This window comes from Stenella coeruleoalba, assembly GCF_951394435.1.
Source record: "Stenella coeruleoalba genome assembly, chromosome: 19".
Taxonomy (NCBI): domain Eukaryota; kingdom Metazoa; phylum Chordata; class Mammalia; order Artiodactyla; family Delphinidae; genus Stenella; species Stenella coeruleoalba.
Genome location: NC_137165.1, coordinates 45,482,733 through 45,504,268, shown reverse-complemented (window position 1 = coordinate 45,504,268; position 21,536 = coordinate 45,482,733).

Below are 21,536 nucleotides of genomic sequence, written 5' to 3'. Positions count from 1 at the left end.
TGGCTTCATTACCCCATATTTATTGTGTTTCACAGCTTTCCTCCCTGGCCATTAGTTTCTACCTCCTCTGAAGGTGTGGATGTGGGCAGCTGGTTAGTCACTTAGGTAAGACTCTTACCAAACTCACCGTTGCACAGGATCTGGTTCTCAGGTCTTCAGGTCCCCCTGGTCCCAGAGTTAATCCAATTTGGGAAGAACCTCATCAAAATGCTGAGAATGGTACATAACCCTGTGTGCCAACTCGTTCACAGCCCTGGATGCCAACTCGTTCATTTCAAAAGGGGAATGTGACTGCCAAGTGGCAACATTTGACCCACAGACGCTGATCCCAGGATAGCTGCTCGGAAGGCTCCTCTGAGCAAGGAGCAAGGGAAAGGGCATGGCCTTAATGGCTCCACCGCGCACAGTTGTGTTCAGCTGCCGTTCCCAATTCCTCGAAATAGTGCCCTGTCTTGTAAAGGGACAGGACGCTGGGTCTGTCCCTCTCATGAAATTACACCAGAGCCCTGCTTTTTAGACTCCCCTCTCTTGGACTCTCCTCTTCTGAAACCACAATGTATATATATATATATATATATATATATATATATATATATATAGGCTTACATTTTCTTGGAAATTTGGATAACCCATTTTTAGCCAAAATTGCTGCTTTGTAGGTAGCTGATCTCCTCCATCACCGTGGAGTCTTCCAAGTTTTGTTCTCTGGCTTTGCAGGTATCTTGGTGAGGCCTCATGTTTGAGACTCTGCTTTAATATTCATTAGCATAAGACTTTCAGAAAGTTACTTCAACTTCCTCCTCTATCAAACCGGGAACTAACACCTATTCTCCTCTCAGCGTTGCTCTAAGGATTAAGTCAGTTAACACAATAAAGTCTTCTGGGGCTTCCCTGGTGGCGCAGTGGTTGAGAGTCTGCCTGCCGATGCAGGGGACGCGGGTTCGTGCCCCGGTCCGGGAAGATCCCACATGCCGTGGAGCGGCTGGGCCCGTGAGCCATGGCCACTGAGCCTGTGTGTCCGGAGCCTGTGCTCAGCAACAGGAGAGGCCACAACAGTGAGAGGCCCACATACCGCAAAAACAAAAACAACAACAACAACAACAGCAACAAAAAAAAGTCTTCTGAAATTTAGGGGGAAAAAAGTGTCATGTAAATGCAAAACAGAATTATTCTTTCAAGGCAAGTTTCCCCTAAAACAACAGTTTAAGCAACAGGGAAAGACGGTGACAGTACAGCTGGCCCTGCACACGATCTGCAGCCTACACTGCCCATTCACGCAGCAGCCCAGCAGCCCTTGTCAATGGGAGTGTGGTTCCACCAGGTCCAAGAACCACTGCCCTAATAAATACTACCTCAGTGTGAAGCCATCCACAGACTCTGGCTATTGTGTTTCCCCGGTCTCCCTGTGCTTTGTCCAGATTTAGTTTTTAGTTGCAGAGTAAATGTGATGCTCTGAAAGGAACATAAGACGCAGAGTCACAAGCCCTGGGTTCAAAACTCAGCTCTGCCGTGCACGCTGGGTGACGCTCAGCCACGTGTCCTCCCCTCCGCCTGAACCTCCCGCCCCCCCGTAAAATGGGGCTGCTCACATGACCTGTCCTTTAGAGCTGATGTGAGGATGGGATGAGGTAACCGAGGTTCGGTAAGATTAGTGTGGTGTCTGGCGTGCAGAAGACACCCCAATGATGCTTGTTGAAAATAATTAAATGTCATTGATTTGTTTGACGAGAGAAAGCAGTTTATCACTAGTCTTCTCCTCAAAATGCTTTCTTTCTTCAGAGGTTTTAACTTTTGCCTGACAAACCAAGCTCTTCTGTCTGTTAAGAATGTTTTTTATCTTCCTATTCTAACAAAATATTTGGAAGCCAAAATAGATGCTGCGTGTGTGCGTGGGGGACAGACTTTCTTGGTCACTGTTTTAGCCACCCAGACAGTGGTGTTTTAGCTCCCACGTTTCTTAAACGGTAGCAGGGCAAGATTTTACTTTTGCTGTTTCAATCACTGGCATCGATGTTGCAATATCACATAGTAACAGGTTCCCCAGTCTGATTACTGGCTTAGTATCTTATTGATCAGCTGATCCGTTCCACTCCTGTATCAGAGCAGGAAATACCCTGATAGGTTCTTTTCTTCTACCACAGATATAAGACTCACCTAAATTACGAAGTCCTTTTTCCCTGGGGCGCCCCTTATACATATCTCCACAGGAGCTGGACAGAAGGACCTGTGGGATTGGAATGTGGGGAAGGGGCTGCACTGGGAGGCTTTTGGTGGTCACAGTGCCCAGAGGCTGCATCCCACCTGGCACTGATTCAGCATTTGCATGCTCCCACCTGCCCCATTTGGCTAGAACAGGTGAGAGCTGGTCCTGTGTCCTTGTGGGTCCTACATCTCCTGCCCTCCCCTTGCCGTGCTCCCCATAGGATTGGACACCTCCAGGATGTAGGCCTGGGTTGGGTTCTCCAGCCCCTGGTGACTCATCTCCCCAGTGGAAAAAGTATGAAAATTGTGCTTGTTACGTTAACAGATTCCTGAGAGCTGCCCCCGTTGTCCATTGAGGGAGTTTCCATCTTATAATTGGGAAAACAGAGGTGGTAGGTGTGAGGCAGAGAGCCTGAGCTGGGAGCAAAGCTGACCCAGGGTCCAGTCCAAGCTCTCCTGTCCTGGGCTCCGTGAACTTGAGCTGGTTACTTCATCTTCCCAGCCTCACCTTCCACATCTGTAAAAGGGGGATACAATGCCCATCTTAGAGGGTGGAGTTAGGCCCTTAAAGCATCAAGCACAGCACTGAGCACAACAGGGATTCAGTAGCCGGGGGCTTCTTTATATTGTTCACACTTCAAATGGACTGTTTAGTCTTTTCAGTAAGTCCCCAGACTAGAGCTGGGTCCCAGCACTGAGCTGACTGAAGCATGACTGCAGAGGCCCTAGCAGCACCGGCCACAGAAGGGGGATTCAGGTGTCTCCACCCCCCTCCTTGGGGGCAGCAATTCCCCCGTCCCCCACCCCCCATAAAGCCCAGACAGTAAATATTTTAGGTTTTGCAGGCCATGTTGTCTGTTACAAGTCTCACCCTGCCAGCACGGCAGGAAGATAGCCACAGATGATACGTAATTGAATGACTGTGGCCGTGTTCCAGTTAAAAGTTTATTTGCAAAAACAGGCAGTTTGCCAGCCCCCTCATAACTCTCAAATTTTGGCTCACACCAGAATCGCCTGGGGGGTGTCTTCCAACACACCTTGCTGGGCCTCACCCCCAGGGCTTCTGACTCTGTGGGTCTGGACTGGGCCTGCATTTGTGTTTCTAAAAACTTCTGGGTGACACTCCTGCTGCGGGCCTGGGAACCATTTTGAGAACCACCAAAGCTTTTCCCTCTCCCTTCTTTCCCTGTGCAGCTGAAACACTTTATTCCTACTGCAAAAGAGCATTTATTGTGTTTTACTATGGTTAGTGGTTTGTGTGTGGGTCTCTGGGATCCGTTCCTAATCATCTTCCTACCCCAGTGCCCGACAGTAGCCACTGCCCATCATGAGCACTGAACTCAAGGGAGGTCACAGGCTCAGGAGCCCTGGGTCCAGCTCTGCTCCTTGGTGGACATTTCTCTCTGGAGCTCTGTGTGACACCCTGTCACGGAGAAGAGGAAAAGGGACTTTGCCCCCCTGCCTATCCAGAAACAGATCAGGAGAGGAGACATTCCCTGCTCAGACTAGACCTTGAACCTGGACTGTTTTCTAAGGAAATGAAACGAGGGTTGGGGGTTTGGTTTGTTTTAATTTTGTTATTTTTTTGCTTTGTGATGTATGAGTGTGGGGGGTTGAATCCAGACAGCTGACTGATGTGGAAAACCACTATTTCTGAGTTGCAGAGACTAAGAAGGCATTTACAATGACCTGCAGTCAGGGTTCTTTCCTCAGATCAGGCAGAATCCAGTTTGGTCCTGATAAAAATAAATAATATTTGATGGGCTTCCCTGGTGGCGCAGTGGTTGAGAATCCGCCTGCCAATGCAGGAGACACGGGTTCGAGCCCTGGTCCGGGAAGATCCCACATGCCGCGGAGCCACTGAGCCCCTGTGCCACAAATGCTGAGCCTGTGCTCTAGAGCCTGCGAGCCACAACTGCTGAGCCCGCGTGCCACAACTACTGAAGCTCGCACGCCTAGAGCCTGTGCTCTGCAACAAGAGAAGCCACCGCAATGAGAAGCCCGCGCACCACAATGAAGAGTAGCCCCCGCTAGCCGCAACTAAAGAAAGCCTGCGCGCAGCAACAAAGACCCAACGCAGCCAAAAATAAATAAAATTAATAAATCAATTTATTTTTAAAAATAAAAATAAATAAATAATATTTGAGACCTTCCCTATCCTAAGTGGCATGAGTACAACAACTCCTGTGTCCAACTCCCTCTTTTGGAACTTAGTGCCTTACTCCTGGTTTTTTTTGTGTTTTTTTTTTTTTTCGGTACGCGGGCCTCTCACCGCTGCGGCCTGTCCTGTTGCGGAGCACAGGCTCCGGATGCACAGGCTCAGCAGCCATGGCTCACAGGCCCAGCCACTCCGCGGCATGTGGGATCTTCCCGGACCAGAGCACGAACCTACGTCCCCTGCATCGGCAGGCAGACTCCCAACCACTGCACCACCAGGGAAGCCCCTTACTCCTGGTTTTTATCCTGAGGACGCTGTGAGTAGATAGAGCCAGGTGTGGACCCACACGTGCTTTCCCACCTCTTCTTGCTGGTGGGCATGGAGGAGGCCCCACAGGAGCTCACCAGAGACAGGGAGCAACTTAGTCCTGGGCTGGTGTAACAATGACCTTCCTCTTCCCAATTCCCAGGCCTCTCCGATGCAAGCTTACATGGGAATTCCTTTTGATCTGTGAAGTTTCAAGGCCATCCATACCTAACCTTCCGTGCCTCACTCTCTCCTTTCCAAACTAACAGACAAACAGGGAGAAAGGAGTCCTTCCCCTCCCCATCTTGATGCGCTCTGTGAACACTGCCCAAGGTCCAGACATTTGCTGCTCATCTAGACTGTGGTGCAGAAAGCTATGAGCTATGACCCAGTAACCTGGAGCACGTGAAGTTAGCACGGCAAGGGAGCAGGAGTGACCCGACCGGCTTAGAACTCCTTCTGATATTCCCTGTCCCTGCCACCTCGTTACCCCTGCCTGCCAATCAGTTTTGCATCAATAAACTTTATGTTCCGGGCTTTGCCAGATGAATGAAAGGCGAGCAGCTAAAGACTGATCTCTGACCTCGGCACGTAAACAGCCTACAGATTGGACTTGACAGTTAATAAAGGAAAGGCCTAGCAATTCTCAGATGCCTTTTCGCCTTAATTAGATCGAGCATTCATAAGCTTTGGGGAAATCTTCAATTTGAAGAGGAAGACCCCGCAAGACAGGAATTCACATCTCTACCCGTTCATCCGTTCGGATTGTCTGCCCCTCAGTCTCTACTCACTGACCCTGGTGCCACCCTACTACCTGTGCTCAGCGCTGTGCTAACGGCTGTCGAGCACAGGGGCTGTAAGAATTCCAGGCGTCCGCACCATACTCTCCTGGAAGACAGCGTCCAGCTCGGCAGTCAAGCACATGCTTCGCTTCAGACAAATCCAAGCCTGAATCCTGATTCTGCCGGGTGACCTTTGGCAAGTTATTTAACCTGTCTGCCCTCAGTTTCCTCTTGGGGTTAATAATACCAACTGCCAAGGGTTGTCGTCAGGACTAAGTGAGACCATCTGTGTGAGGCTTGCAGCACACAGCCTGGTGCTTAGCAGTGACGCCAGACGTGGAAGTCCCAGCACAGCGCTCGTGGCTCGCTGGGCCGGCTCTCAGGGGCTGAGAGGCTCCTCCCCTTGCCCTGGCCTTCTGCCTGCCACTGGGGAGCCAGTGATGATAGGCAAGGTCTCTGCCTTCAGCGGCCTGAGAGGCCTACTGTTGACAGTGCTTTTAGTTTCTTCATCTATAAAATGGGGGTAGTGGTGCTAATCCTCCTTGGAGGATCAGGGAAGAGCCTAGCACAGAAGCCTGCAAATGCACTTTGCCGAAGGAAACGACTCTGGGAATATTAGATGCCGGTAGCAGCCTCTGGCTTGTCATTGGATGCCACGGCCCCTGCAGGCTGCCTTTAATAATAGATACTTTCAAATTCCTGAACCCGCTTCAAGCTATATTTGCTCACACACGGAGGTTTATTCAGTGTTAATCACATTAATGTGCTGTTTCATTTCACGCTGTGCAATGCCAGCTTCAGCGAGAGCCCAGAGACAGCAGAATTTACGCTCAAAGGGACCTCGTACTGCGTTTATCCAAGCGTCGTCAAGGCATCTCAGCGCCCCAGCAACCTCCGGGCCACCCCCCTGCTCCCCCAGGGGTGCCCTCAAGCCTTAAGCAGTCTTCCTTTCAAGTGTCTCTCTGTATCTCTTGGTTTTTACCCTCAATTAGAAACCTCTTAGGCAAGTGTCCAATTTTTACTAGCCATCTTTAATCCTTTAACAACCCAAACACATGCTATTCAGTAAAAGCTCTCCATCAGGTATCATAAGGGACCCTGAGTGAACAGGAGTTTGCAGGGTCCTTTGAGAGCCCCCAGTTCAATCCCCTCATGTTACAGATGGAAAAACTGAGTAGCAGAGGGGTAAGGACTTAAATCTCTCCCCTGTTGGCTCTTTCCCTAAGCTGATGAATAATCGCCATTCAGATCTTAAACACCAAACAAATTTGCCACTTTTTCTTTGGCTCTGCGCCTCAATCTGCTTGAAACAACCACTTGCCCTCCTGACTCTTGTCAGCTGAGAGCCTCAGATCCTACTTCCTGAGGGGTTGCCCCCCCCCCCCGCACCGATCCCAGGGCCCAGCGCAGCACCTCAGTGCGGTGTCCCCTCCAAGCTTGGGGCCACCCGTCGGCCAGCCTTCCCAAGGACTTTTTCCGGCACCTCTCACCCCTTTCTTACAACATCAATTTCTCCCTTTCCACAGGAACATTCCTGTCAACATACACTCTTGCTCTCATTTTAAACATTTTTGTGCAAAACCCTCCCTTGACCTCACGATCCCCTCCTGGTACCATACCATTTCTCTCCTTGAAAACTTGGCTGTTTCCACTTCCTCTACAACTGCCATTAACTTCTTTTTTTGTTTGTTTTTTAGAGTAAACGGTGTTTATTTTTTGTTGAATTTTTTCAATCAAATGAAATTGCTTAATTTAAAAAAACTTCTCTCTTTTCTCTTTAAATACTACAATTTCATTTTACCTCAGCAGACACCTAGAAACAAAACACTGGACCCACCAGAGAAAACAGGGCAATAAAAGCATCAGAAATTCAAATCAACTATGGAAGACCTACTGTTAGCTGGCAGCTCTCAATTCTAAACAGAAGTGTCCCAGAACCTATCGGGTTTGACAAAAGTTTCTTAGAACTTGGGATTTGGGAAAGTTGGACTCCAACTGAATTCTATTACAAAGAAGGAAATTAAGGTCGATGCATCAAATGAACACCCAAAGAAACATTTAAAAAACGTGTTTGAGGGACTTCCCTGGCAGTTCAGTGGTTAAGACTCCGTGATTCCACTGCAGCGTACGTGGGTTTGATCCCTGGTCGGGGAACTAAGATCCCACATGCCGTGCGGCCAAAAAAAATAAAATAAAAATATTTTTAACAAGTGTTTGACTAAAACTCAGTATGTGAGATTATTAATAACGTGTCCTCCTAGTTACTTTGTCCTGGAATATATATAGGTTATTTGTAGCTATCACTGCTACAATATCTTCTGAAAAATGCCAAGCTGTATGCAAGATCTTTTTGCTAAAGTCCAGACTGTCGACACTGATCTCGCCTTTTCTCTGCTTGCCCCTCACGCACACTGCTCAGTTTTAGGATAGCTTGGGGTTTGCTGTTTTCCCTCAAGGCCTCAAGAGTAACATCACACTTGCTGTTTCGGTCAAACATCCTGAAGAAGTTGTTGTAGGAGCCTGTTATAATGACACTGTCTGACCCATTCCACACACACTCAAAGTTATCAAAAATGCAGTCATTTCTGTAGAGGGAGCACAGCCTGCTGCAGAGGTAGCTGTGAACCAGGTAAGTCTCAGTGGGGCGGTTTTCCATGTTGAGATCCCAAACTTTGATGGTCAGATAGTCTCTGGTCATGATATACCTCCCACTGTGGCTGAACTTCACATCCGAAATCGGAGAGATAATTTCAGAGAATAACGACCTGTTGCCTGGATCTTCCGGCTCTTCAAAAACTGGTCATGGAGGGTCTCGGGGGAAGCAGGGGGTGTGGGGGGCAGCTGTGGTTCACTGTGGGGGCAAGGACACTGGTGGCAGAGGCACTGGGGACCAGTCATCTGCGTGAGCTCTCTTGGAGGCCGCCACCCCCGCACCACCCAACAACCTGCAGGCTCCGGTGCTGGGACGCCTCAAGCCAAACAACAAACAGGGTGGGAGCACAGTCCTGCCAGTTCACTCTTTCTAATTTTTTTTCCTTTTTTTTTATTTTTAAAATTTATTTATTTATTTTATTTTTGGCTGCCTTGGATCTTTGCTGCTGCACGCGGGCTTTCTCTAGTTGTGGCGATCTTCGTTGCGGTGACTGGCTTTCTCATTGCGGTGTCTTCTCTTGTTGCAGAGCACAGGCTCTAGGCACGCGGGCTTCAGTAGTTGCGACTCGTGGGCTCTAGAGCGCAGGCTCAGTAGTTGTGGCGCACAGGCTTAGTTGCTCCGCAGCATGTTGGATCTTCCCGGAGCGGGGCTTGAACCCGTGTCCCCCGCACTGGCAGGCAGATTCTTAACCACTGCGCCACCAGGGCTTCTGCAGTGGAAGTGTGGAGTCTTAACCATCCGACTGCCAGGGAAGTCCCTAGGAAAAATTTAAGCCTACAGGAAAGTTGAAAAAGTGTTAAAACAGCCCCCAACCTAGATTTTCCAATTAGCATTTTGCCACATATGCTATATCTCTCTCTCTCTAATAGATACATATAAACTATATATAAATCTAATACCTATATATAAACTATGTATATACCTATGTATATACCTATATATAACATAAATACAATTTATATAAATATTACATATATTATATGTAACATATACAGATATATATGTATAGTTTGTTATTGTTGAACCACTGGAAAACTTTCAGGCATCTTGCTCCCTCACCCCTAAATACTACAATACTACAACATGTGTCTCCTAAGAACCAGACCTCTCTCACGTAACTGAAACTGCACAACTCAGATGGGACTCGAACCCATGCGCTGGGACTCGAACCCACTGTCTTTTAATTGAGATCACACACCAGGTCTCAGGACTTAATGAAGCTCAGATTCTTTATGTCTCAGTGCAGAAGTAATTCAGCAAGAGGCAAAGTGATAGGTAAGAAGTGGATTTATTTAGAGAGATACACATTCCATAGACAGAATGCAGTCTACCTCAAAAGGCAAGAGCGACCCCAAAATATGGGGTGGTTAGTTTAGGCTGTTGTTTTTTTTTGCCACATGGCTTGCGGAATCTTAGTTACGCGACCAGGTATTGAACCCAGGCCAAGGCAGTGAAAGCGTGGAGTCCTAACCACTGGACTGCCAGGGAATTCCCTGGGGTGGTTAGTTTTATGGGGTGGATAATTATATAGGCTAATTATGCAATTACCCAGCCCATAAAAGTGGGAGAATTATTCCAACTATTTGGCGGGGGAGGGCAGGGGTTTCCAAGAATTGGGCCACTGCCCACTTTTTAGCCTTTTATGGTTAGCCTCAGAACGATCCTGGTGCCCGCGAGTGTGCCATTTAGATGCTAATGTATTACAATGAGCGTATAATGAGACTCAAGGTCTACTGGAAGTGGAATCTTCCACCATCTTGGGCCTAATCAGTTCTAACCAGTTTTTGTGGTATCTTCAACAGCTATGTCATTCTTTTAAAGGTTGTGCCCTGCCCTCTTCCCTCCTGTTTCTTTTTTTTGGCTGCACCACGTGACATGTGGAATCTTAGTTCCCCCACCAAGGAATGAAACCCCGCCCCCTGCAGTGGAAGTGTGGAGTCTTAACCACTGGATCGCCAGGGAAGCCCCTTCCCCCTGTTTCATAACCACAGACCATTATCACACCCAAGAAATTAAATGCTGATACAATAATCTAATATAAAGTCCATTTTCATATTTCTTCATTTGCCCCCAAAAGGTCCTCCATAGATACTTTTTTTTTTTTTGCGGTACGCGGGCCTCTCACTGTTGTGGCCTCCGCCCCGCGGCATGTGGAATCTTCCCGGACCGGGACACGAACCCGCGCCCCCTGCATCGGCAGGCGGACTCTCAACCACTGCGCCACCAAGGAAGCCCCATAGCTACTTTTTTTTTTTCTTCTTCTTCTTTTTTTCGGTACGCGGGCCTCTCACTGCTGTGGCCTCTCCCGCCGCAGAGCACAGGCTCCGGACGCGCAGGACCAGCGGCCATGGCCACGGCATGTGGCATCCTCCCGGACCGGGGCACGAACCCACGTCCCCTGCATCGCGAGGCGGACTCCCAACCACCGCGCCACCAGGGAAGCCCCCCATAGCTACTTTTTAATCCAGCTTTCATTCAGGGAAGAGGCCCACCCCAATTTAACTTTCAGATCCACCACTCCACCCAGAGTGTTCAAAGTCGGGTGACTTCTTTACCAAATCTAAAAAGCCCTCTCTGGCCTTGGCAGGGGGGTAACCCAGGGCAGTCTCCAATGTGGGCTTCTGGGTCAAAACACATTCGGTTCCCCCCCTCCCTTCCTTGCTCCGTCCCCTCTACCAGTCCTGTGAATGTTGGGGGACCCCAGGCCTTTGTGCTGGGCCCCTTCTCTCCAGTTCCCAGGTGGTCTCATCTAGGCTGGTGGCTTTAACACCAGCTGCATGCTGATGCCACCCATATTTCCAGCATCCAAGCTCTGACATCCCCCAACTCCAGACTGATGTACCCCACTGCTTTCTTCTCAGCATCTCCCCTGTGACGGGCCATCAACATCTCAAACTTAACATGTCCAAACTGAGGTCTTAACGTCTTCCCTTCTTTCCCATCTCAATAATAGCATCCCCCTCACCTATCATCTGCCCCGATTCCACCCTTCCCTCACCAGCCCCCCAACCACTGGGTCTTGTCTGGACCCCTGCTCCCTGCATCTTCCCCGCCGCCTCTGACGTCTGGTCCACCCTCAGGGGTCTGCATAGCGCGGGAGCCTCCAAACTGCTCCTTACGCTTGCCCCACCACCACCGGCACATTTTCCAGCATTGCTAATCTTTTAAAATTGTAATTCAGGTCAGACCACTCCCTCTTTTAAAACCCTCCAACAGCCTCTCCTTGTAATGAGAAAACCCCCAACTCAGCGGGGTTTCTGAGGCCCTTGGTGGTCTAGTCCTGGCTTTCTCCAACCTACTCCACCATTCTTTCCGGTGACCCTACCCTGGCCTCCACTTAGTTCCTTAAATACCCAGGCTTTACCCCCTCGGGCCTTTTGTTTCTACAGGCTCTCCCCTCTGGCTGCTACGCCCTTAGCCTGGGTCTCAAGGTCGGCCTGCCTGTTGGAGATCGCCCCGGCTCTAAGCTCACGCCGCCCTCTCCAGGCAATCTCCTGGGGAGGGCTCTGATTGGCTTAGCTGGTATCACATGAACACCCTTGTCCAATCATCTGTGGCCAAGAACAGGTCCCTGGGAGGAAAACACGGCTGCCAGGAGTTGCACTGGTTCCCCTGGGGGTTGGAGGTTTGGGGCAAGGGAGCGGTTTTGCGGGAAGAAGGTGGGCAATGTCTCTAAGTCTGCTCAGCCTTCAGTGCACTCGGCCTCTGAGCAGCGCTTAACCTATTGGGAACTACCTCTTTTATTTTTCCAAAATGTCTATTTTAGCCAAAAAGGGCAATATATACTTACTGATAAAAGAGTTAAAAAAATACAGAAAATAACAAGGGGGAAAAAAAACAGGATTACACCAGCTGAGGACAACCACTGTTAGCCTCCATCGGCTCTGTTGTCGCCTCCCTGGTCCATCTCCAGCCATGAACCTTGAATGGTTCCTCACCTTCCACCGCTTCTGCTTTTTCATTGTATATCTGGATTCTTTCTCCCATTTTTTTTTTTTTTCGGCTCTCACTGAGATATCACCCACTGCAATGGCTTCAACCAACCACCACGTTTATGCGGGTGATTCCCTAACTGAAATCCTTTCCCACCGATTTCTTGGTTTCAGATTTGTATCTGGCTGCTAGATGGCCCCACAGGATGGCCGTGGGTGGCTCAAACTGGGAGGCTCTCCTTCCATACCCTGAAGTCTCTTCCTTCTTCTCTGGATTGAAGCCCTAATTATGGCATTGATGAAGTAAAATTCATATTCTATGGCAAGACGAGAAAAATTTAAACAAAATTTTTCTTTGCCTGTTTGGGCCTCCTCGCTCCCCTTTAGTGTGTAGTGTGCATCCGCATCAACCAGACCTTCTTAAGCAATAACCTTCCTTCTTAATCTTGTAGGGGGCCACAATGACCCATGACCCACTACTCACTGTGCACGTGTAGGTCTGGATTGTGTCAACTGTCAATACTACATCATTTGATGTAGACCCTTTGTCTCAAAAGCTTATATAACTGTGCTTTGACCTCTAACTGATGGAACAGTCCTCAGAGTTTTCTGAAAGACTGTCTCCAGGGTTATAATCCTCAGGTTAGCTCCCATAAAATTTTCCATTTCTTTCTCAGAGAACTGTCCCATGTACCATCCTTCCAGAACAGCCATGATCCTGTCCATTTGCTGCTCTTCCCCCATAAATGGGTCTTTGTGAAATTCCATTTCTTTGGCTGGACACCATCATCCCATCCCCATCCACTTGGTAAACTCATCTTCCAAGACCCTGCCCAAGGGTTACCTGCTCTGTAACATCCTCCCGAGAAGTCCTGCTCTTCTGTGCTCCAGGAAAATGCCATTTATGGAAGTCATTTCTGTACAAATAAATGTAAAAAGCCTGGATGTTTTCCCTCGATGCCACGGATGCCACCGTCCCAAATTCCTGACCCACTGAGACTTTGCTCAAACAGTTAGACTGCCCTATATGCATACAGAAATGCTAAAGACTTTACACAACAATTCTCTCCACAGATGTTTCCCTGAGACACAGTGTGGGCTGGGCAGAGGGGGAAGGTAGAGTGAGGGGTTCACTCACATCTACCTCCATCAACTCTGCCCCTCCATCTGGGAGGCTGATGCCACCTGAGGGGCCTAGTCACACTGTGACTTTCATGGGCTCTGGGCACTTTTGATTTCATGAGCCCTTTCCTCCATTCATTAAAATTTTTTTTTTTTTTTGCGGTACGCGGACCTCTCACTGTTGTGGCCTCTCCCATTGCAGAGCACAGGCTCCGGACACGCAGGCTCAGCGGCCATGGCTCACGGGCCCAGCCGCTCCGCGGCATGTGGGATCTTCCCGGACCGGGGCATGAACCCGTGTCCCCTGCATCAGCAGGCAGACTCTCAACCACTGCACCACCAGGGAAGCCGCCAATTTTTTTTTTTAATAAATGTATTGGTATAAAAACAAACATAACCTAGGCTGCCTTCATTATCATATATTCATTTCCAACTATTCATTTTTTCCTTGTTTTTTTTTTTTAATTTACTAAAATTTTTCTTTTTTAATCTTTGGCTGCACCAGGCGGCTTGCGGGCTTGTGGGATCTTAGTTCCCAGAGCAGGGATTGAACCTGGGCCCTCCAGTAAAAGCGCGAAGTCCTAACCACTGGAAAACCAGGGGATTCCCCTCTTCTGGTTTTAAAATAAATCAAATTAAAACGTTTTCAAGGGCCCCTGAAAGTATTGTGGGCCCAAGTCAATGCACTGTAGAGGAGATTGTGCCCTGTGCCTCATGAAGAAGCTGACTCTGGCTGAGGGCAACAACCTGAAACTCACTGAAAGCTCGAAGGTTTTATCTCCTCTTAACTGTTCTTTGAGACTTGAGAGAAGATGTAGATTAATGCTTCTTGCTACAATCTTATCAAGACTCAGGGACACATGGTTATTCTCTCTAGGCAAAAGTTGCCAAGGGACATACCATCTATATAACTGCTAAATACACAACATACGATAAAGCGTGCCTTGCGCAAACTAGCCTTATAAATACATAATAGCCCACAGAGGCTGGCTCTCAATGCTGTCCCCTCAAGGAGTTAGGATGGAGTTATGGGGGCCGCTTGGGCTGCTGGGTGATTATTATTGTTCATACCTGACTGACAGTTGAGGAAACTGAGAGGAATCTGGTAACTGAGCCAAGATGATGCAGAGCACAAATGAATTAGTGACTCCAGGATTTCCATCCTGGTCTGTGCTCTTATGAGTTGCTTTGGACAGACAGACAGAGTTTGAGGTGCCTGAGGGCCTTCTAGGGGAGAGAGACATCAGGAGGTATTTAGATAAACTAGTTCAAGGATCAGGTGAGATCCCTAGCTCGTGACATAGATTTGGGAATTATCCAAGGGTTGGTGGCATTTAAAGATTCAGAGTGGATCAGCTTGCTCACTCTGTTGCAATCTCTGTACCACGAAACCACCCTGAGTGGGCCCCTTCCCTTGGGGAGATGAGCAGCTTTGCTCTCTTGTGGGCTCTTACTCCCTACTCTTTCCCAGGTATGCCTGGCTCCTGAGAAACATTTACAGGGCAACTTCTGTCCACAGGCCCTGGGCTACCAGCTTGGGCTTCCATCTCCAGCCCCACTATTTCCTGCTGGATTAGATGCCAGAACTTGACTTTCCTCACTTTGATGCCTGATCTCTCTGTGGAACCAGCACCTCTGTGCACTCACCCACACAGTAAGTATTTATTGAGCACCAACTATGTGCAGGACACCATTGTAGGTACTGAGGATACAACTGTGCACAAAGTTGACAAAGTCTCTTGAACCCAAGGAGCTTATAGTCTAGAGGCAGGAGGCAGACAGTAAACAAATAATAGTTCCAGGTGTCAGGAATACAATAAAGCCTCATAATGTGGCGTGAGTGAGGGCACGGGAGGGCTCTGAGGAGTGGCGGTGACACTGGTCAAGGTTGTTGGTGGGAAAGGAGTCTCAGAGGGGGGATGTTGCAGCTGAGCCCTGAATGAGGAGATGGTAGCGGCTGTGAGGAGATAGGGTGCGTGCAGGGCCCTTCCAGCAGGAGCAGTGAGCTGTGCAGGTCCAGGCTTGGTATGCCTGGAAGGCCCTCCTGATGGGGGGGAGGGGCTTGGAAAGGCAGAAAGAGCCAAGGCAGGCAGGGGGTCCTGCCCTGGGTGAAAGGCCCAACCTAGGGCCACCAAGGACCAGCTGACAAGATGGGAAGAGAAGACCCCTTTTTCCTGGGGAAGGAGAAAGAGGGAGGAAAAGTAGCAAGGAAGAAGCAGCAGCAGGATCGGGGCCCTTGTTAAAAAATTGTTAAGAATTTCAAGATGGTGACAGCAGAGCATTGAACCTGGTGAGGGCCCTTCTGAGCACCGAGCATGGTGCCACTCAACAGGACACGGTCCATGACACTGGCCCCAACCCAGTGGAGACCCTTGGGAAGATGAGGCACGGAATCCAGGTCCTCCTTTCACCCCAGGCTGAGCCTCACCTCGCAGGCAGGGCCACAGGACACAGGGTAAAGGTGGTGGGTTAAAATTTTCTATTTTGATGAAAATGTAGCAAACTGTACAATGTTGCAAAACCAACATAATTTATGTAGCTGATTTCATGGACTTTTGATTACACTTCTGACAGTTGCAGTGTTCTTCTTTCCCTTGGGAGATCTGGGGCAGATGGGGCCCGGGAATCTCTCCTCCTCACAATAGGGTTAACCTCTGAGCAGGTGTGACATGTTCCCGGGCAGGCACAGTTGGTTGGAGCCAAGAATGTTTAACCCCCTATATTATGTCAAATATCATTTATATCAAACCACCCCTCCTTAATCTTAGGCTAATTACCTTATGATTAACACTAGTCCTCTGACCTTGGTAAACCATTTATTCTCCCCGAACTTCAGATTTCCTCATCTGTAAAAAGGAGATAATTATACTTCACAGGGGTGCTGTGAGGATTAAACATATGAAAAGCCTTTTTAGAGTATTAAGGTCTAAACAAATGCCAGGTAGTGTTACTACAGATCTGCTCAGTGGTTGCCTCACCCGTGCAGACAGGGGATTCGGGACAGCCACGGCTTGACAGAAGCCTCTCTTTGTGCCACTGACTCTGAGGCTCTGGTGTATTCTTAGCAATCAACTTCTGATCTTCAGTTTCTCAAGCAGCTTCCTTTCCTGGGGAGATCCCCTTGGCTTGTCAGGTATGCCTCAGATCACAGATCAATAATCCTGGTTTATATAAGAGACTCTCGTGAGTTGGGCTGCCTTCATAATTTTAATTGTCCCTAAATGAACCGAGAAGAATCCAGATCCTGGACCTGAGGGTCTGATGGAGACAAGTAATCATTCTCTCTAATTTCTTAGTGCACTTGGGTAATACTCTTATTAATTAGTTTTTTAAATTAATCGGTAGTTGCGGCACGCGGGCTGTAGAGCAGGCAGGCTTAGTTGCCCCACGGCATGTGTGATCTTAGTTCCCCGACCAGGGATCGAACCTGAGTCCCCTGCATTGGAAGGTGGAGTCTTAACCACTGGACCACCAGCGAACTCCCAGTAATATGCTTATTAAAAGGTGCTAAAGGCAGATACTTTTATTACAAGAGTGAGCAATGGTCCCCTAAGCTACTATTTGTGATGCAGTGTTGCCCATGCCGTGGGGTGGAGTCTACCAAGATCCTTAGGCCTTTGCAGTGGCCGTTCCTTCTGCCTTGAAGGCCCTGCCTCCACACATCCCATGAAAAATGTCACCTCCTCCAGGAGATCTTCTCTGCCCACCCCACCTCAGAGGGCCCTTTCCCCTGCTCCCTGTCACCTCGCTATCCTCCCTACCCTGCTCGATTCTTCCTGGCATATGCCCACCTGACTCATGTTTTATAGGTTTACTGTTGGAATCGCCCCATTTAAGTGTGAGCTCCGAGAGAGCTGTGACTCTGCTCTGTCCACTGCGGTGTTTCCAGGCCTGGGGCTCACAGCTTTTGACCAGCAATGGGATCCAGATAGAACTTATATTATTCTCTTGTTTTCATTGTATTTATTTTTTAAAAATACTTTTGTTCAGGACAAATACTTATTTTACATTTATCACAGTGATATAAAGTTTCCTTTAAAAATAAATTTAAGAATGTAAGTAATTTTAAAAGATCAAGTAAATAATGGTGGTGCCCAGATGTCACATAAAGGGTGCTCTGTGGATGCCTTTTGGGGACTCTGCTTGGTCTGTAAACCCATTCTGGCAACTGCTTACTCCTAACTGTGTGTGCGCGTGCACACACACACACACACACACACACACAGAGAAACACACTCATATTACAGAGATATCAAGCCTTAGGGTTGATGGTCGCCTCCTACAAGTGGACCAAGGAGCAGGGAAGGTCCTTGGCCAGACTGGGGAGTGCTGGTGAGTACACACTTCCCAGGGCTCCTGAGGCCCCTCTACCTTTCTGCCTGGGCGTCCATGAGACACTCTGTGTCCTCCTACCTTCTGTTTTCTCCCTTAAGCCAGCTTGAGCTGCTGATACTTGCAACCACAGTCCTGTACACCACGGTCTTCTGAAGTTAAATACAAACTGTGTGCCAATGCATGTCTGTTGTCGGGGGTGGGGGCATGGCAGAAAAAAGCTATTTAGTCATTCAGTCCTCATGCATCGTGCACGACCGTGGGCCGGGTGCTGGCTAAGTGCTGAGAATACAAAGTTCCCCCAAGGAATTCATCATTTCCTGAGCTCCACTGAGTGTCAGCCTTAATCACCCAATAAATGCTGAGCAATGGGAAGCAAGGTTGAGCAGGGCATGGGGGGCTCACTGGCGGCACAGGACATGAGGGCTTTCTCCAGTCCTGCTCCTCCCCGTGGAAGTGTTTAAAGTGTGGCTCCTTCTAAGGATTTTTTTTTTTTTTTTTTTGCTGCGCCGTGGGCTTAGTTCCCCAATTAGGGATTGAACCTGGGACCTCAGCAGTGAAAGCATGGAGTCCTAACCACTGGACCACCAGGGAATTCCTGGATATTTTAAGTTTTAATGGAGAAAGGAAGGTGGGGGATGAATGAATGAATGCAATTTGGGACTTACCTCAGGGTGAAGATGCCAAGTTTGAGCCCTTGGTCAAGGTTACTGGCTACTGTGTCTCAGGGCCCCCACTGGAGCATGGAATCTGACTGTGGCTGTTTGTCCTGTAACCTGGTCATGTAGTACAGTCCACTGACTACAGTCAAGAGACAATCGATATCCAATCTTGCACCTAGAAATTCACTGGAGTAAAGTGAGGTGGCTGTGACACACCATTTTGGTGTTTTTACTTGCAAAATTCATCACCAGCACTCCTCCCACCTCTCAACCCAGGCTCCCAAATCAACCTGCACGCCAAATTAAGAAGCATATAAAAATGTGCAACGCATCGATGCAGCCCGGCACTGAAAATAGCAGCTGCAGCCACAAACCAAAAAAAGGCCTTTGTGAACAGAGTGAAAGAAGCGGTTTGTCCTGAGTTCATCTTTTAAGCCACAGATAGAACCCCCTACTATTACTAAAGTAACGTCTTTAATCAAAGATAGGAATCAATTAGAGGAAAGCAGGATGTCTTAGTACATTAGATTTTCCTTTTCCTACTAAGTCTCCAAGGCCCTAATTTCCTAGTCAGAGCCAAGAGAGTATGAACTCACACGAAGGCAGGTAGTGGACCCACTGCATAGATTTGACAGCATTAGCAGAGGGCAGGTTCAAGATGAAGCACACAAAATCGGGCGATGAATCACTTCTGAGGTGTAAGAACCCATGGTCTCCAGGTGACAGTGTTACACCCTGACCCTGGGCACCACCTTCAGGAACACGGCTTCTAATAGCTCTGGTGCACCTGTCTCAAATTAAACTGTCCCTCATGTTTCAAACAACGTTGAATTTATCTCCTCAGCCAAATTAACACCACTTAAGAAGATCAGTTTCAGAAACACTTCTCTACTAGACTCCAATCTAAACCACACAACTTCCTGAGCAGTTTCACATGTGGAGCTACCTTCCCAGCCAACACAAGCATTTTTCTTCTTTAAGAGTATTGAGTCAGACAGACGTAGAGAACAAACGTATGGACACCAAGGGGGGAAAGTGGCGGGGTGGGGTGGGGTGGGGTGGGGGGTAGTGGCATGAATTGGGAGATTGGGATTGACATATATACACTAATATGTGTAAAATAGATAATAAGAACCTGCTGTATAAAAAAGTAGATAAAATAAAATTCAAAAAAAAGAGTATCGAGTCAGACTGGAGTCAGACTTATAGTCCAGGCAGTCTGTATTTTTTTGAGTGGCACTGAGGTCATACTTTAATCTACCCTAACCATATTTAATTGTCCTCTGCCCCCCATTAGTGATTCCAAGGCTGAAAAATTATGCAAAGTCCCTTACAGAGTTCAAGTTAGCTTGACAGATAAAGAGTCAGAGAGCTTGGCATGTGGCAGAAAGGTACAGGGAGCGGGAGAGGGGGAGGAAAAGGCTCAACTTTTATACCTAAGCCCAAAGCACAAGGCAGGTACTAGGATGATGGAATAAAAATTGTTCCTGTTGCTTTGAAATGCTTCAGCAACGCCAAAGGAAGGTTTTCTTGTTCTGTTTTTGAAAGCTACAAATCATTATTCATCAAATGAAGCCAATGATCAGGTGTACCAAATTAAGTGTCCCCAAACTATAATTTTTCTCTTGTGAGGAAAGCTGCCTTTACTGGAGTGCACAGACCAAAAGATAGAAAAGCCTTTTTGTGACTAGTTGAAACTTCTTATAGAAGTCCCACCAATTTTTTCATCTCCCGGCACATGGGATATGCTAATTCTTTGGCTTTTGCTGACCCACCTTGTAAAACCTTCTCTAAGTGGTCCTTGTTCATCTTCAGTTTTTCAATTTCACTCTTAATTGAAGCAAATTTCTCAATCACAGTATCTGCCACCATCAGCTTGTAGCAGTGGTGTTGATGCGAGCACTGAGGCAGACCACCTCCTCTACTGGGAGTCCCGTCACTGCTGCATGGATGGAGACCTTGTTGGAGATGCCCCCTCAGCTGGCTGGGCGTAGGTGACCTCTGAGGTGAAGTCTATCACAGCCTTGCGGACTTCTGCAAGGAAGGTCTTTAGTGGATCATTTAATAAAGCTGTTCTTCATTTCAAAAGACAAATGAAATACATTCCAGTGACTCAGTGTTTTCATTTTATTTTTAAAATTTATTTATTTTTGGCTGCACTGGGTCTTCGTTGCTGCGTGTAGTCTTTCGCTAGTTGCAGCGAGCGGGGGCTACTATTCATTGCGGTGTACAGACTTCTCATTGCAGTGGCTTCTCTTGTTGTGGAGCATGGGCTCTAGGCACATGGGCTTCAGTAGTTGTGGCACGTGGGCTCAGTAGTTGTGGCTCGTGGGCTCTAGAGCGCAGGCTCAGTAGTTGTGGTGCACGGGCTTAGTTGCTCCGCAACATGTGGGATCTTCCCGGACCATGGCTTGAACCCGTGTCCCCTGCATTGGCAGGCGGATTCCTAACCACTGCGCCACCAGGAAAGCCCCAGTGTTTTCATTTTAAATAAATTCATTACAATGGAAAAGATGGGCGCTCCTTTACTCCTACCTTTTAAAACAGGTGACACCAAGCAAGGTAGGTGTTAGTGCAGGGGCAGAGGGGTTGTGGTGGCTCTGTGGGGTGCTGAATCCAGGGCAGGAGGGTGTCTGGGTGAGGAGGGTGACTAGGTGAGGTAATGATGGAAACAGTGGCTTGGAGAGGGTGTCAAAGAGCCCAAGAGGTGAGAGGGCATCCATGTGTGGTGACAAAAGAATGGTTACATATGACTGGATTATCCCAATATGTTGAGGATTGTGGGCATTTGGGATTGTTGGAAAAGAGAACAAGTACAGAGAGAAAGAATAAAAACTAGAATAAATCCTGTGGTGTTGGATTGGAATCAAAGGTACTGGTTTGAACTGGTTTTCAACATATATATATGTATTTTTTTTTTTGCGATACGCGGGCCTCTCACTGTCGGGCCTCTCACTGTCGTGGCCTTGCCCATTGTGGAGCACAGGCTCAGCGGCCATGGCTCACGGGCCCAGCTGCTCCATGGCATGTGGGATCTTCCCGGACCGGGGCACGAACCCGTGTCCCCTGCATCAGCAGGCGGACTCTCAACTACTGCGCCACCAGGGAAGCCCTCAATATATATTTAAGTACAGAAATACAGATGCATGTATGTATACATATACATATATCCCTGAGCTCCATCCACTGAGGGGGCCTGGGAATAGGCACCACAATAGCAATGAGCACCCTTGGCTTGGTTTCTAAATACCTTGCTCTAGTAAAAGAAACTAGAACTCCTTGGGGGAAATAGCTGGTTCAGACTGGGGCAGAGAAAGTACAAGGTGAGCCTGGAACAACTTGTGCTTGAAGTGCTGGAATGGTATTTCATTTGTCCTTTGAAATGAA